Genomic DNA, 16,350 nt, shown 5'->3' with positions numbered 1-16,350 from the left:
ATTAGGTTTTTCTAATGCTACATGGCTAACATTAGCATCAACGGCTGTTTGTGTCACTTCCGGTGATGTGTCGGCTATTGTTGTGGTTGTAAGACGTGCGTTGTCGTCTTCTTCTCTGGATGCTGCAGTGACAGTTCGCTGTGTTAGAAGTGTTAGAAACTGATGAAAAGCAAAAGTTTCCATTTGTGTTGGAGAGAAAAGGACGTAGGTTTGCTTCTGAAGTGGAAATGCTAACAAAGAAATGGCAGAAAATTCACAGGTTTGTTTTCAGACGTGGGAATTTAAAGTGTTGAGCTAAAGTGGAAATTTGAAGGAAGCTGTTAAAGCTATAAATTTGATATATTTAAAATTAGGAACCAGCCGAAGCTGTCTTTGTTTTTGCTTTTTGACTCAAACTGTGACTGTCCGTTGTTGTTGTTGTTGTTAGTTGGTTATCTAAAAAATCTGGGGGACTTTGGCTCCGCCCACCGCCCGACCAATATGATTTCCAAACCTTCAAGCGGTCGTCCGGAGAAAAAGAGAGCTGTTGAAGTGCAAATTAACGGCATCTATAGAGTCACTGATCACAAACCTGTTTGAAGGAATGCAGACGGAGCGGCTCGCCTCCGTCACAATGAAAGAAAACCTCAGTCAGGCTTCATGGATCCAATAATCCTTCATAATAAGTAAGCAGTGAAATTACCACGGGGAGAAAACGCACAACTCCACAGTGCTGACATGTGACAGCTTCCTGAGCTCGCGGCGTGACAAATTTGCCAACTTGTGCCTGTCAGCTTCTTATTGGTTGTGTAGCTGAGTTTTGTTTGGACCAGGACTGAAGGAATAATTGGGCCAAATCACACGGCGATGAAACGACCTCGCGTTGTTTCTTTGTTTCTGATTCTCAGGAAGAACCCTCCTCGTTAAAAACTGAAACACAATCAGTGAATAAAAGGAGCGAAAGCAGCAACACAAAGTTTTTTTTGTTTTTTTTTTTTCCCCATAAAAATGTAAAAGAATTCAGCCAGTTTTAAATCAAGTCCAGCTCAAGAACAGTCAGATTGTATTGAACTCTATGGGAAAATGATTTGATTATCGGCACAGTGAAGTTTCCTCTTTAGTTTTTTTTGTTTTTCCACGATAAAATACTTTTAAAATTATTTAAGATTTTAAATAATTCTCCTATTTAAAGGAAGACATACCAGGGGAAAGGGATGAAGTGACTTGATTTTCTTTGGACCAAAATGGTCACATGGCAGAAGCAGATTTATTTAATGGCTGCCCGATCACTGGCAGCTAAGCTTTTAGGGACTCTGTTAGTTTGACTCTTTCATGTATTTATAGTCGTACAGCGCACACTATCATCATGTTGTGTCTCTGTTGGAGCCCTGTGGCTGTTTTTGGTCCAAACCTCCTGTCGCTGCCGTGTTCAAACATCCAAATAAGCAACTTCTGCTCAAAGCCTGAAATTAAATGTTGCTTCATAACTTGGCAGCGAGCGCCGAGAGCAGCCATAGAGCGGGAAAACCACTCGGAGGGTTTGTTCTTCAGGAAGGGGCTGCAGGGGGTCAGAGGTCAGCGGTGGATTTGCACGTTGGGTTGTAATCAGTGTGCGTGTCTGAGTTTGTGTTGCTTCCTGTTGTCTTTGGCAATTGTTGTTGAGCATTTTTTTTTTTGTCAGTCTGAAGGCCAGCTCAGTCGACTCAACAGGAAATAAATACGTTTACTGAGACGTTGTCAACGTGACTGAGACTTCGGGTGCGTTCGATTGGAGTTTTATTTTCGTGGCCTTCAGGTGTGGGAGGTTTGTCAGATTAAAGTCTGTTTGTTTGTTTGTTGACAGCAGGAGGAGACGGTTTGTTTTCATTGTTGTTCCATTGATTCATCAGCTAATTGTTTTTATGAACAATTGAGGTTGAATCAGTCTGATTAATTATTTTAATAGTCACTGATATGAAAAATAATCCTGAAATAAGACTATAGTTAGTTTTTCTCACTTTTATTTCATTTTAAATGGAACGTCTCTGAGCTGCAGACAAACTAAAGACGTCATCTTCATCTCTGGAAACCTTTGGCACGTTTTTCCTGATTTTTCTGGCATTTTTGCAGACAAAACGTTATTGATTTAACTGAGAAAACAGTGTTTGGATGCCAAAAATAATTACCTCCTCAGTTTGGGACGGAGATCGTTTTGCCAACGTAAAAAGCTGCAGCTGCTCGTTTGCATTTGTTCAGAAACATCTCAAGTTTATTTTTAAAGCCTCTTCATGATCATCCACACGATTCTCAGCTCTCACCTTTGATATGTGCTCATGTTTTTTCACATTTCTTTTACATTATAATGAGGCCACTCGCTTCTACAGGCTGTTGGTAATAAACAGAAAACTCCAGAAGACTCTAAAGTCACGGAGCTGCAGCGTCTCTCCTCATCGCTTCTTTTCATCTTGCAGTATTTTTTATTTTTTGGTCTTGGAAGTGTCTTTTCAAAAAAAGCTGCTCCTTCCATAAACATCAAAAACATCACTTCTGTGCTGCAGAGGCCTTTTTTTCTTTGTGTAGGTGTTCACATCAGCAAACAGAAGCGTTCATGAATGAGATACAGATGTTGTTTTACTTCCAAAACAGACATTTATTCAGGAGACAAGGATGCAAATTTATAGCAAAGTTTGGCAGCCATTAAAAAATATGTCTTCAAATAGTCAATATCCAGACGTTGGTCCTCTTAAACTTAAATAAACAAAAACATCCTGAGACCCTGAAGTTTAATTTCTCTGAAGGACAAGAGGCCGAAGAGGCGGCTTTAACGTGTCTGCTTCAGGCGTCGCCTGAGGATTGTGTTTGTCCAGCTGTTAATGTGTCGTTGTGTTAACTGACTTGTGCTCCTCTCTGCCTGTTCTTTGTGGATTTACTCTCCAGTGAAGCACCAGCGGCACTGGAGTGTGAGAGTCCTGTGACTCGGGATAGATCGGGCAGTGTTAAACCAACAGTAAGGCTCGGCTTGTTGTTATCGACCCTCCCGATGCAGTTTGATTGTAACTGATGGCGAACTCCGTCTTGTCCCGTCGCTCGCTCTGACATCACACAGACTTTATTTGACCAAACTAATTCATTTTCACATGTGACCGTTCGCAGTATAAACAGGAAAGGACTGTTCGTGAGCAGGAAACTGGGAATTGCGCTCTCCATGTGGAAAATGGTCAGATGACTGGAGCTGTCATGATTAATAACCCAATCTGAGAGCGAAGGTGTCTGCAAGGGTCTGAAACTTTAACGGCAGTCTTTAAATTAAAACTGTCTGAAGTCAAACGCGTGAAACTGCAGAGTAATGTGGACACCAGGCGTAAACGGAGGTAATGGGATGTCTTAAAAATAAAATGTGCTTGTGTGGAATTTGCCTTAAAGGCCCATTTGGGTTAAAGGTCGGTTCTGAATACAGAGTCAGAAATCTGATGTTTTATTGGGATGAACAGGATTAAAAACTGAGATAATGGTGAATATATTTCGTCACTCCAGGATCAGGTTTAGCTCCCAGAATTTTAAAAGCTGGCCAAATTGACAAGCTGATGTCCAATTAGGGAAAGATTTTTTTTTTTTTAAATCCGGTTGTGCATGATTGCATCATTCTGGCAGTTTTAATCAGTCCAAACTTTCAAAGAAAACTTTTGAGAGAAACAACAGACACACAGCTAATGAAAGGGAAAAAGGAAAAACCTCTGAGTTGTTTGTTGAACTGAACGTTAACTCGTGCTGAGGTGCTCTGGAAACGGGAGTGAGCTCCGGCGACACTCGATCAGTGGTTACTTCATCTGTGGCGTCAAACCACATGTGACCTTTAACCCCGTTTACATTATTGATGCGTGACAGAGACAGCAGAGTTTAGGGGATCAGATATTGACGTTCTCTTGAAACCAGAAGCTCTTTGTGTTGTTGGTCCTGATTTAAGGCCTTTGGTGGAGAAGAAAATGAGACTGAAGAAGCAAACAAAGCTCTTCCTGCAGACTCTTTGGATAATAGGAATCAAATGAGACTTGTTATGAAGAGATCAGGCAGCCGTCACTTTGTCTTTTGAATGTGTCACGGAGAGATTCTAATGTTGGGAAACCTTTTTATTTCCAGGACAATTTCATGTAAATGGAAGTTTTGTGGAGATGAGATTTCCGCAACAAGCAGACATTTGTGCAAATTGGTGCCGTTGTTCCTCCGTTTTCCGTCTTTCACATCACAAACGCAGGGAGGGACGAAAAATATTCACGTAGCATCAAGTCGGACCACATCGTCTCACAGAAAGAACGATTTGTGTGTCAGTTTCTTCTCCCGCAAAGCTCCCAAGTGTGCGATGCGTGCTCTGGGCCGGCCCATTTATTTTCCCCAGGATGCCCTTTAACTCCATCACCACGGCTGCTGACACACACATCACTTTCTGATGACGGATATTTCTCTGCTGAGTGATGAACGGCGAGCGCGAGGGGCCATTTAGTAACTCGGGGTCACGTCAGCTCGTCCTTTGGGAGGTGTGCGATGTGAAGCGTCGCTCTCCAGAAAAGACGGAGTAATCATCACATGAATAAAACACCGCCGCCTACTTGGTGAAGAATAGAGAACATGAAAAGAGAGGCAGAGACAAAAACACGGCGGGGGAGGAGGATCCTTCAGTTAATGATTCTACCCAGCGTCTCCTTTAATTTCATACAATGGTTTTAAATACTTGCTCTTCTAGTTGTTTAGATTTTTTGTGGGCTCATTACAGGGGCGCTGAAGTTTTATTGTGCTGAGAGAGGGCTCGACTTCAGGAGTCTTCCTGCAGATTTGGAAAATGTGTTCTATCTGAAATACCTGCGATCAGTCAGATCAGCTCTGCTGCTGGTTACGCTGCTTACTGTTTGCTCCATTAATCCATGAAGCCATCACACCTTCCTGACATCTGTTAACCAGCTGTTGACTGGTCAATATTATAATATGTTTATGTTGAAAACAGGAAAAAAAAAAAAAGTGAAGGCAGCTGCTGGCGTCTGGTTGGTTTGCTGAAGTGTCTCCTCCTTTTTGTTGCTTTTCAGGTTGAGCCGGTCTTGTGAGTTGACTTTAGTAGCGTTCTTTAAACCAACAGGCCTCTAAAAAAAAATGACCATCATCCAAACCTTCAGATTTACTGGACTGATTGTCCCAAACTGATGGTCCGTTTAAGACCGCCGAACTTTAAAATGTCATGTTTCCAAGGTTGTGTTTTTCAAAACATGGTTCTAATTCAGAAGCAACCGCGTTGTCGGATCACTAAACCGCGACAAAATCCCTCCATCTAACATAATCTGCCACCAAATCTTAGACATAAAAAAATAAAACCTCAGCCCCCGAGCTGTGCTGGCAGCCAGCAGCCAAAGGAAGGAAAAGCTTTGTTTAAAACCATCGCCAGCCGAGTTGCGGCTGCTTATGTAGATGTTGCATCACTCCAACGTTGCGTTGGGAATGTGTCGGCTTTGTTTTTTATCCAAAAGAAGCATGCGAGCTAAAAACAATGAGGTGGATGTTATAATTGATCAGCGACTGAGAGCGAACGTTGATCCCTAAGCTGCCGTCGGTCGGACAGATAGAACCTGATCAAACCTGATGTCCTCTGTTTTTAATCAGTCTGCAGGTACGTTAGAAACAGAGCGTGTAAATAATCCTCCTCAGGAGTGTCCAAAGGTTGTTTGCAGTAGGAACAGTAGTGTTTGTTCAAAGCAGATAAACGGAACGCTGGAAGGTTTCCGGCTTCAGTTTATGATCTTTTGCATTTAAAAAAAAAAACAAAACTGTCCAAAATTCAACATTTTTCCAACTTTCTGGTTCGACTTGTTTCATTTTCACTGAGCAGAGCAAACACAGTTTGTGTTTTGTGGAGTTACGATGAGTCAACACTCTGTTTCGAAGGAATCCAAATGAGAAACATCTGTCGGTGTGTAATTTCATTTGCTTTTTTTTTTTTTTTTTACTTTCTTTGGGTTTTAAGAACCAGGACAGCTGAGAAATCTGCCGCCTGTCTCTGAAGTCTCCGTTCTTCACCAAACACTCGATGTCTGGGTGATAAATTCTGCAGCTCTGGCTTCCACAGAATTTCCCCAGAAGTCTGACAGTGTGAAGAGTTTCACTTCCTGTTTTGGTTTGTCTGAAATCTCTGGTTTCAGTTTTGTCGCCTTCATTCCTGTCATTTTTTCCCCTCCCTCATGCTCAGTCACTTCTTCAGCTCTTTATCTTTCCTGTTGTTGTTCGGGCTTCGCTCACATTGTTCCCAGTCTGGGTTTGTTGTTACTGTCAGTCTGACTCACCCCCCTCTCTCCTCCCCTCCCCCCTTCACTCCCATTACAGCCTCTCACATACTTTTCAGCTACGTGTCTCATAATATCTGTCAGTAGTATACCTGCCGTGTTCGACGGCAGTTTTAAGGCTAAACTGAAATCCTACCGAGTCGTTGAGACTTTTCTGAAATTCCTGCTGCTGCACACGAAGCCCCGTCCGTGGAAACACTTTTATCATGTCCTCGCTGACCTAAACGGACAGAGGTGAGCATTTAGGAGGTGCGGGGTGTGAACCGCGCTGTTTCTGCTGAATTGTGGGAAATGTAGGCGCTCGGCTGATACCGCAGGGACTTAAAAACTTGTGTCTCGTCCAATTTCCTTAAATTTTATGGAAAATTTTAAATCACAAAACTTCTATTGAAGCTGTGAAATGATTGGTGTCTATTTGCACAGGGAGGTTTGTTGTTTCGTTTTTTTGGTGGAAGAACTCAGATTTAAGCTGTTAGAGGTCGTTGTTCTTTCAGGAGGAATAAAACTCAGTAAAGCAGCAAATGACTCGTGAGGACGCACTGTGCTGTTGGATCAACATTTCTGCACAAAGAGTTTTATGAAAGCAGACAAACTTCAGTAATTAAAGCAGCAGCTCCCAAATGAACGGAGTTTAAAGGTGCTGAAGAATAATGGACAACTTTCCTCATCTGCTGGACTTTGTTTGTGTGTTTTTAGGCTGCAGGATCACAGATCTGTTTTAATGGACCGCAAATTTTAAAATGGAGAATTATGGACCTGGACGCAGATGAATGGCTGCTGGGAAAAAAAGAAACCGCAACTTCTTTTTTTTTAGGATCCCACACAGATCCGATGGGGATCTGGACAGTTTCCAGCTTTCATGACTTCACTCTGGAGATTTCTGATGAGCTGACTTTGGGAATTTCCACTGTATGAATTCAGTTTTTGTTGATGAGCTGCAGCTTGGATGTCGAGGAGGCAGCAGAAGATGAGCGATCACACAGCTGGCGGTTGATCTTATGAGTGCTCTGAAAGCCTGAAGGTCCACAGACCATCTGAGTATTCAGAGGTGAGCGTCTCTCTGTGTGGGCTGTAATTAAAACCACTTTCACACTGAGAGCGCCGGAGCAGGAAACGCTCCTGTGTGAATGTTTATGGGCTGTTAGGAAGCTCGATGTGACTTCTGACATTTCATGGTTTTACCTTCATCTGGCTGGAAAAGGTCTGAAGTCAAGTCACAGATGAGAAAGTGTTGAACTCTGGCTCCGAGCGTCAGAATTTTTCAAAAGTTTAGAACAGAAAAGGTTCAGAAAGTCATCGCTGCTTTAACTTTAAACGCAGCTGAAATGTCTTGCTTGAACAAACATTACGACTGAACTGAAACTGACATTTAAATGTTTAAAAACATACTAAAGACAAGAATCTCTCTTACTGGATTTTTGCTTTTTGCTATTGGCAGAATGAACTTTAGGTTCTGGAGAAACTGTCGAACATCCAGTATCTCTTTGGAACCATCATTTTTTGAAAATCATTTTGTGCCTTTCGTTATTGACAGGATTAAGTGAAGAGAGACAGGAAACGGTGAAGACGGACAGATCACCTCAGGAGAGACAGCCTGTCTGCCACAGTCTTCCACGCTGGTGATGTCATAAATTGTGGTGGAATTAGATGGATTTCAAACTCCGATTGCAGCTTCTCCAATACGCTGATCACATATTAACTAATAAGTGATTAATAATAAATGGCTGCAGCTCCTGAATCCTACTTCAGCTGTTTATCATTCACACAGCGCGTGCTGCCTTCGCAGGCAGTTTGGGGTTCAGTGTGTTGCAGCCGGGGATTGAACCGTTAACCTTCTGCTTGGTGGACGCCCCACTGCTCCACCAGAGCCGCAGATTGATTGAAATAAATTTGAAACCCGTCGGTGCTACGTCATCGCTGCCCTGATCCGGAGCTGTGTGTGTTCGATGATCTAACACAACCTGAGTGTGAGATGCACACATACTTGTAGACGAGTTCACACACATTGCAAGAGTGTGAATGTGTGTGTGGTCGTAGGTGATGTGTGGTAACACACACTTGTATGGTTAAATGTAAGAGACAGAGTGTGTGTGTGGCTACAGTTTGACCTCTCATCTCCACCACAGGAAACCCAAACCCACAATCCTCTGCTCTACTATTTTCCTCCACGAGTTTCTCTCTGCCAACTTTTGAGTAATTCCACTCTGAGTCTCTCTGCTCATTTATTTCTTTCTCATTTCTCACAGTTTAATGTTTTTTAGGAGCAGGGACTATTCGTTGTCTTTATCATGCAATCAACATGCCACAGTTCATGCTGCGATGGTAATCATGAACACACACACTGCTGATTGCAAAGGAAGCGTGCAGATTTTAAAGTGGCAATCAGCAACTTACCGATCATTATTATTATTATTATTATTATTATTATTATTGTTGTTGTTGTTATTTGTGTTCGGCTTTGTGGAGCTGCAGTTATTGCAGCAGAGGTTTTTATGGGATCAGAAATTAATTGCAATCAGACATTGAGACAAAAGTGAACTGCTGAGCAGACTGTTGGTGCCGGACTTTTAAACAGGAAGGAGAAACCGCGGCAGTCCGTCATTAATGTCGGGTTTCTGCAGAGGTTGAACTTTGTAACCGCTGCAAACACATTCTTGATCCCAGAGGATGAATCCGGATCACTTTAAAGCTGGATATCAAACTTTGAGCTTTTTGTAGCGTTTTAAAACAACCTGACCTGTCGTTCTGTGAGCTGCCGTTTTATTTTTCCGCTCAGTCTGCTTTGGGACGTAATTTAGCTCCTTTACAGGTTAACTTTTAATGAGTCAGTATTAACTTGTTCTTAAATGTTTGCTCTTCAAACAAAGAAGCAAACACCTGAATATTCAGCTCTGGAACTCCATGAATAATTTAGACTAGGCTGGATTTATTTAACACCACAACTCCGACCTACAGCTAATGGATGATGTGCCGAATTTACTCCATCAGCAGAAAAACACACAAATGGTTTTATCGAAGTTTAAGTCGAGTGTTTCACATTAAAAGCCTAAACGGAGGTGGGGGGGCTTTAACCGCAGGCGGCTTTTCAATGTGAAACATCTGCAGGAAATGCTGAACTTGTGTTTAAGCCAAAAAGGGTTGAAGAATAAACAGAAGCATTGACAAAATATTAAAATAACAGATTCTGTTTTCAGTTTAGACCAAAGCTTTTGATTATTTTAGCTATTGTTTTTTTTTTTTTTTTTTTTTTGTAGATGTAGACGATCAATAAGCTGCAAGAAAATCTGAGGGAAGGAATGAAGGAGAGAAGGAATGAAGGGAGGAAGGCAGGGAGCCAAATCATGCACGTTTGGATAGGCAACGGGCCAAAATGCAGGAAATGAGGCATATGAACACACACACACACGAAACACAACACAAAATATGATCACCAGTTTCAAACCAAATATGAAGATATGAGCACAACATTTAAGTAGCAGTTACCCCGAATGCATGTAAACAGAATACATAAACAATGGCCACACACACACACACACACACACACACACACAGCCTTGATGGGTGTTCATGTGACGCTGACGAATTCAACATGACTCAGAAACCAAGAAGTGGATTTTCTGCAAGTCATCGAGGTCTGAGGCCTCCACGCAGGCCCACATGAGCGTCGTCCTGACAACACGTGTTGAAGGGCGGGAAGCCTTAGAGTCTCAAAGCGAGGTCAAAGGTCAGTGCGAGAGTTTACTGAAGGTTAGGGAGTCAATGCTTTGGTCTGAACCGGATCTGGAGGAAGACAACAACATTACGGAGCGTTCAGAGTTAGCAGAGCCGCGCCTTCCAATGTGTCATCGCCTAACTCTGTTAAACAGGTTTACTCATGAGTAACACTGTCACCTGTGTGTGTGTGTGTCTTTATTCTTATTTATTGTTTTCAGTTCAGATAATGCAGAAAAAAAATCACACCATCTGGAAAGAAAACTGAGTTTTCCTCTGGGTTTTATTTAAATGTACTTTCTGGAAGAATGGTCACAGAATAACTTTATTCCTAATGTGATTATAGAATTAATCATACAAATGAAGCCACCTTCAGGGGCCGGCTCCTTGTTTTTGTGTTTGTGTGCGTCTTTTGTTTTGCTGTTGTTGCTGCTTTTCGGTTTGTCTCTCTCTGCAGTGGAATGAAAGTTCCCATCGACAGTCATGTTGTTTGTCTTAAATAAAATCCAAATGTTGGATTTTTTTCCCGACACAAACACACTCACATCAGCAGTTCGGCTTCACACAGTCTCATTTGTACGTGCTGGTCTCTCAGCAGTAATTACTGGCGGCATTGAAACAGACAGGAAGTCAGAGTGGGAAGGTCAAGACATTCATCTCTAACCCAGCTGGGTGTGTGTTTACATATTTCTCTCCTCCTGTAATTGCTCGTTTCTTGTCTGAGGGTTGATGGTTACACGCCTTAATAACGTCCCACAGTTTGTTTGGCGTCTGATCGGATCGTCGCCGACAGCTGCAGCTCTCGATTATGGAACGAATTCTTTTTCCTTATTTTAGAAAAATGAAACGTGCATGTTACTGTTGGTGCTTCACTGCTGAAAAGGCGATGCACGCTCTTCGTCTTCGCTCCATCGTGTCTTTAGTCGCATTGCTGAATTCATAAAATAATAACCGAAACATTTAACGGGAATGAGATGAAGTAAACGAAGCATTGGCTGGAAAAATGGCCTCCGTCATTGGAATCGTTTTGGCCCTGAGCAGCTTCCAGGACGACGAGGAGCTCGCTATAAGGTCAAAGGTCAAAGGTTACGGTCTCTTCTGATAAATATCTTGAACTTCAATCCGACGCTGATGAGTCTGCAGAAAAGTTCTAGCCGGTTTTGGTTCGTCAGCAGAAGCTCATCCGGCTCCAGCTGTCCTCGTTGTTGTGGTTGTTGTGGTTGTGTTATTTCCTGAAGTTGTTTGTTTGGCCTCTGTGTGTTTCAGCCTTTTCATATCTGTGTGGTAGTAAATTCCTGCTGCCGTTATGAGGTGATTAGTCATATGGTATCAGTTTGTTTTGCCTGTAATGGAAACTGCTCTCTGCCTGAAAACGCCCCTCTCTCCTTCGTTTTCTTTTTCTCTCTTTAATTTCCTCCCTCCTCGTCCATCCGCTGTTTTCCTCTTATTTTATTGCCTCCTTTCACCCTCCTCTCGTCTTCCTCCTCTTTGCATTCTTCTCATTCCGACTTTTTCAGAGTTCTTCCTTCTTTTTCTTTTTATTTACTCTGTCATCACTTTCTATTGAACCTCTCCTTCCTCTTTGGCTAATTTGTTTTCTCTTCTGTTTATAGAAGATGACAAACTGGCTCTGCTCCTCCCATCTATTAAAGCAAACATGCCTGGACTCCAGAAGTAAAGGAGCAGTTCACCCTAAACAAAAAAAACAGTCATTATTTCCTGTTTACTGGCTGCATCAGAGCAAAAGCATGGTGGTTGTTAAATACCTTGAAGGAGCTTAATCTCGTGACGGTGACGGAGTGTTTGTGTTTCTGATTGTGGAGGAATGCGAGGACGACTCGGGGCGTCACGTCGGACGGCAGATTGCGGGTCATCCAGAGACTTGAGACGAAGGCGTCACGGTTGTTTGGAACTCGATGAGTAATCTGGTTCAAATCGCTGCGTCTGCAAAACGCCATGGTGGTTAATGCTGTTTGTCTGTGTGGGCAGCTCTGTTACAACAAAGGTCTTTTTTTTTTTTTTTTTTTTTTTTCAGAGCTGCAGCTATTTGTTGATTCATTTTAATTCAATCAAGATGAAATAAACTTCATGATGAAGGTTACGGGTTGTTTTTCGGTTTTCCGCTGTTGGTATTAAATAATGTCGTCCTGTATTTGAAATTCTCAAATGTTAGATTTAGCTTCTGGAGAGTAAAGTTAATATTTCTTGGCTTTGGGCTGCAGGTCGGACCGAGCGAGATGTATAATATTGTTGTTTTGTGCTCTGAGGTGTCGTCAATATACAAAAAGAGGAACGTTTGATTCATTAGACGGTGAAAAGAGATGAAATCAGTGAAGCGTGGAGTGGAAAAACACAAATTAATGTTAATTAATGACAATAGAAAATAAGTTTCTGTGCTCACTGCTGCCTGGATGATTCATCACAGATACAACAGAAACTGGAGTGTGGTTTTATATCGGGCAGCACGCCGCCTGTCGTGTTTGTCCTTGACTCTTCTACTTTGAAGCTTGTGTGTGATCGACTGCAGGAAAGTTAAAAAGTGGATTTGCCGTTAAAGTAATTAATGAATACAGTCCTGAGTTTTCCTCTCGCCCCTCCTCCTCCTAAAATGAAGCGTGGAGCAGCTGGATTCTCACCGGAGCTGAATGTGAAGGCCTCATTTTTTTTTTTTGTCCCAGCAGAAGGTGGTGAGTTCAAGGTCCCGTGGACGTCGTGGGGGTTTGAAATGGAAATGTGTGAGTGATCAACACCTACTGGAAGGACGTAGATGTGAGGCGGCATGTGTGCGACTCCACAGGACGCTCTAACAAAGCTGCATCTCATTATCTCAGGTGTGTGTTTGTGGCGCAGAAAGCTGCCAAACGGGAGGACGTCAACGCCAGCAGCAAACGCTGGCTGGCTCGCTGCAGAGTTATTTCTCAAGGACACAGACGACAAACGGACGTGCCGCTGATCGCCGTATGCTTGTGGGTGAATCGTTTCCTCCGATATGTCGCCAAACAGGCCTTGACGCTGTCTCCCTCCTGTCAGCTGCCAGGAATCTTGCTGACGGACGTCGTGGAGGTTTTATTCAGACTTAAACAGCAGTGATGGCTGATGGATGCATTCAGACCGGAGCAGTTTTATTTTTAGACACAGATCAAGTCATGCTTTGGTTGAATTGGCTCCTTTCTTTTGCCTGCTCTTCATTTTTATTTTATGAAGTTATTTAAATCATCAGTTAAATGGCTGATTGTTTCGTGTTGCCTGTAGTTGATCTTCAGTCAGAAGAGGAGAAGCAGTTTTCGGACTTTGCTGCTCAGTATGCAAAGAAAAACATTTCTGCTGTTATTTTCGTCTCGGCTCGGCCTACAGCGAGCGATGACTTAAAATGAAATATGTAAATAGAGACACTTTTAATGGTGTTATGTTTGCAAAGTCTAAATCCATCCATGACCCAAGATGCTCCTTTCCTGATATCTTGCTGATGTGTGTAGATTTTCTTTGTCGCAGTGTCCCTCACGTTGTGCTAAGCTGCTGCTGGCTGCAGACTCGTCTAACTGTTGGTGCAGAAGTGAATATCGTGTATTTCCATTTCCGTTGCCGTGAAGTGTGCTTTTCAAACGAAAAGTTTAAGTTGGATGGAAAAGGACGACAGTAGGAAGCAAGGGTTAGGGTTAGGGTTAGGGTTAGGGTCACAAAATACTCAAGTCTTTAAATTTTAAACAAGCTGAACTTTTTTTTTTTTTTTTTCATGGATTAAAAACATTTTCTGTACCTGGACAAAAAAAAATGAATGTGAATGTGCAGCACTATTACAGAAAATAACTGAAAATTTATGCATTGATATCCACCATTTAAAAAAAAAAAAAAAAAAAAACTCTATCTTTCCAGGCGTAGTTTCATTTATCTTTGCAGAAAGACCTAAAAATGCTCCGTCAGATATTTGATGTGCACCACAGTCCTTTAACGCTGCGAACAGATCAGAGCAGTCACGGGGGAAGAGTCGTGTCGACTGAATCAAAGTTGTGACAAAAGTGAACGAGGCAGTCGAGGAGAAGCCGCGGAGGTCAGAGGGAGTTCAGGGTGGGATTTCTAAAGCAGGCTGAAGTCTTGTTTTCATGGAAAAGCAGATTTAAATGGAATCATTTTCATGGAAAAACATTTCTAAACTTAAAGTGTTTTCTCCGACTGTTCGGCAGACTTGACTTTCTTTTCTTTAACATTAAAAAGCACAGTGACTAAATATGGACTTTAGATTGAAAAGCTCCCATTTCTTTGTGAGAAGAGATGATGAAAATTCACATCAGCACCTTCGACTGAAGTCTGCTGAATCTTTTTTGATCTTTTGAATCTGCGATGTCTCGAATCGGCAGAACCATCGAAAATGTTAGAATTTGGCTGGAACCACCCAAAAACATTGTTGTTTTTTTTTTACACTTTCCACTTACAGAGAATGTGTTTGTTTTTTTTTGTTTTGTTTTTTTTAGAACGCCGTAGGTTGTTTTGATGTCGCAGAAACGGAGGCGTGTGTGTGTGCTGAGGCTTTGCTCTGTCACTTCCATTAAACATGCTGTCCTCATTTTCTCTCTCTCTCTCTCTCTCTCTCTCTCTCTCTCTCTCTCTCTCTCTCTCTCTCTCTCTCTCCTGTAATTGTCCTTTGCCTCTCTCTCCCCCTCTACACCTTTTCGTTGCCCTCCTTTACTGTCTCCTCTTCCAGCGATGCTCATCGCTCGCTTGGTTGCTGTTGCTGAGGTTGGGACTCTAGTTATACACACACACACACACACACACACACACACACACACACATAATGCTCCTCAGCCAAAATCAGAACCAGAACATGAAACCTGAAAGTGAGGACGGACCACTCTGTCCCCACAGAACATGTCCTCGTTCCCAAGGTCAACAACTCAGAATTGGTCCTCACAAAGATAGACGCACACACACAGACACACACACACACTTTTCAGACAGCACGCTCTGCTACACTGGTCAGGAAATTGGACCCTCAGCACTCTGTATATTGGAAAAGAATTCCTTTGAAAGACACACACACACACACACACACACACACACACACACACACACACACACACACACACACACACCAGCTTCGAGGACAGGTGTCTGTTGCAGTTTAACTGTAGTCTTATCTCCAGCTGGATTATCAGTAGTTTAAAGATGGAGCTGAGTCACCCCCCCCGCCGGTCCTCTCTCTCTCTGCCTTTTGTCTTATTGACAGTTGATGTCGCTCGTCCACGCGTGCTGCTGACAGATAAGCTATTGATGTTAATTACAGGACGTGTAGCCTGTCGGGGCGGGTTCTCCCTGAAGTGGTCCAAAGTCCAGGACTCCCAGCTCTGAACTTGGGGATGAATTCAGTCTTTGTCTGTCCAGAGCCAAAATGGATCTGTCTCGGTGGGGCGATGGGATTTCTTCCCCTTAACGCTGTGATTCCATCATTCTCTCAGGAGGTGACGCTCGGACCGATCCAGATAAAAGTGGAGTCTCAGGAAGTCTGACTTAAATGTGTATTTGAGTTTAACGGAGGATGTGGTTCAGTTCTGGGCGACGACACAAAGTAAGCATTCATTTGGTGAATTGCAGGTAAAAAGGTGTCTAGACTCTCTAATTATGGTCCCAACTGGATGTCCACTGAAGGAAACCTGAAACTTTCAAGACCTGCGAAATCCTGAATCACTCAGCATCCAAAAAAAAAAAAGAGACTTTTAACGGAACATAAAGCGTCAAAAGTCAAATTTCATAGTTAATAAATGAGTTGTTGGTTTCCTGCCTGTTGTTTGACTCCCACAGTGTGTGTGGTTTATGTGCACGCTCATGCATGTGTGTGTTCTGACATTTTCATTGTCTTCCTCAGAAACTGGGACCAAAAGGAGACGTTTGGCACCAATTAGTGGGATTTTGTGTGCATTTGTGCGTTTGTGTTGAGCAGCTCTTATAGGTGTATTTTCCCTTCCTCTCAATGAGCTCAGCTTTTGTTGTTGTTGTTGCAGATCTGAATAAACAGAGAAAATGATCTAAATCGAATCCTTTAATTAGGTCGAGCTCCAATAAGACGGCGAGATGAAACGGATCTGTTCACTCTGCTGCCATGAACGAAGGCAAAATCCCTGAAAGGTTTTCAAGTCTGCCGTTAGTTCTGTTCGATGAGGAACGGGCTGATGGAGCAGCTTTGTTTTCATCAGTTCTGTTGTTAAGTTGCTCTTAAAATTCATTCCCAGGTGATATTAAAAAAATCCCTGCTTCAGCGCCTCCAGAACTGTAATTTCCTCTATAACAAATTTCCCAATTTATCCTCTCGGCCGTTCGGGGCTGAGAACCGGGATCCCTATTAACCTTGAAGCGGAGTTACTTTGGT

General features: G+C 42.6%; 1 protein-coding gene across 4 annotated transcripts in view; it reads left to right on the top strand.

The window, feature by feature from the left end:
* Window positions 1-16,350, top strand: part of LOC115036591 (plexin-B2-like) — a 106,871-nt gene that overhangs the window by 2,543 nt on the left and 87,978 nt on the right. The window contains exon 1 of one of the 4 annotated variants that reach the window (XM_029494812.1): window positions 5,556-5,608. The exons of 2 other annotated variants lie outside the window; for them this stretch is intronic. The gene's annotated coding sequence lies outside the window, so the exon portion shown is untranslated. Of the gene's footprint in view, window positions 1-5,555; window positions 5,609-6,986; window positions 7,327-16,350 lie in introns of those variants that run through there. One more of the 4 variants, XM_029494811.1, reaches the window with a different exon arrangement.

The sequence above is a fragment of the Echeneis naucrates genome, chromosome 23, assembly GCF_900963305.1.
Source record: "Echeneis naucrates chromosome 23, fEcheNa1.1, whole genome shotgun sequence".
NCBI classification, from domain to species: Eukaryota; Metazoa; Chordata; class Actinopteri; order Carangiformes; family Echeneidae; genus Echeneis; species Echeneis naucrates.
This window is presented reverse-complemented; position numbering and strand designations above follow the sequence as displayed.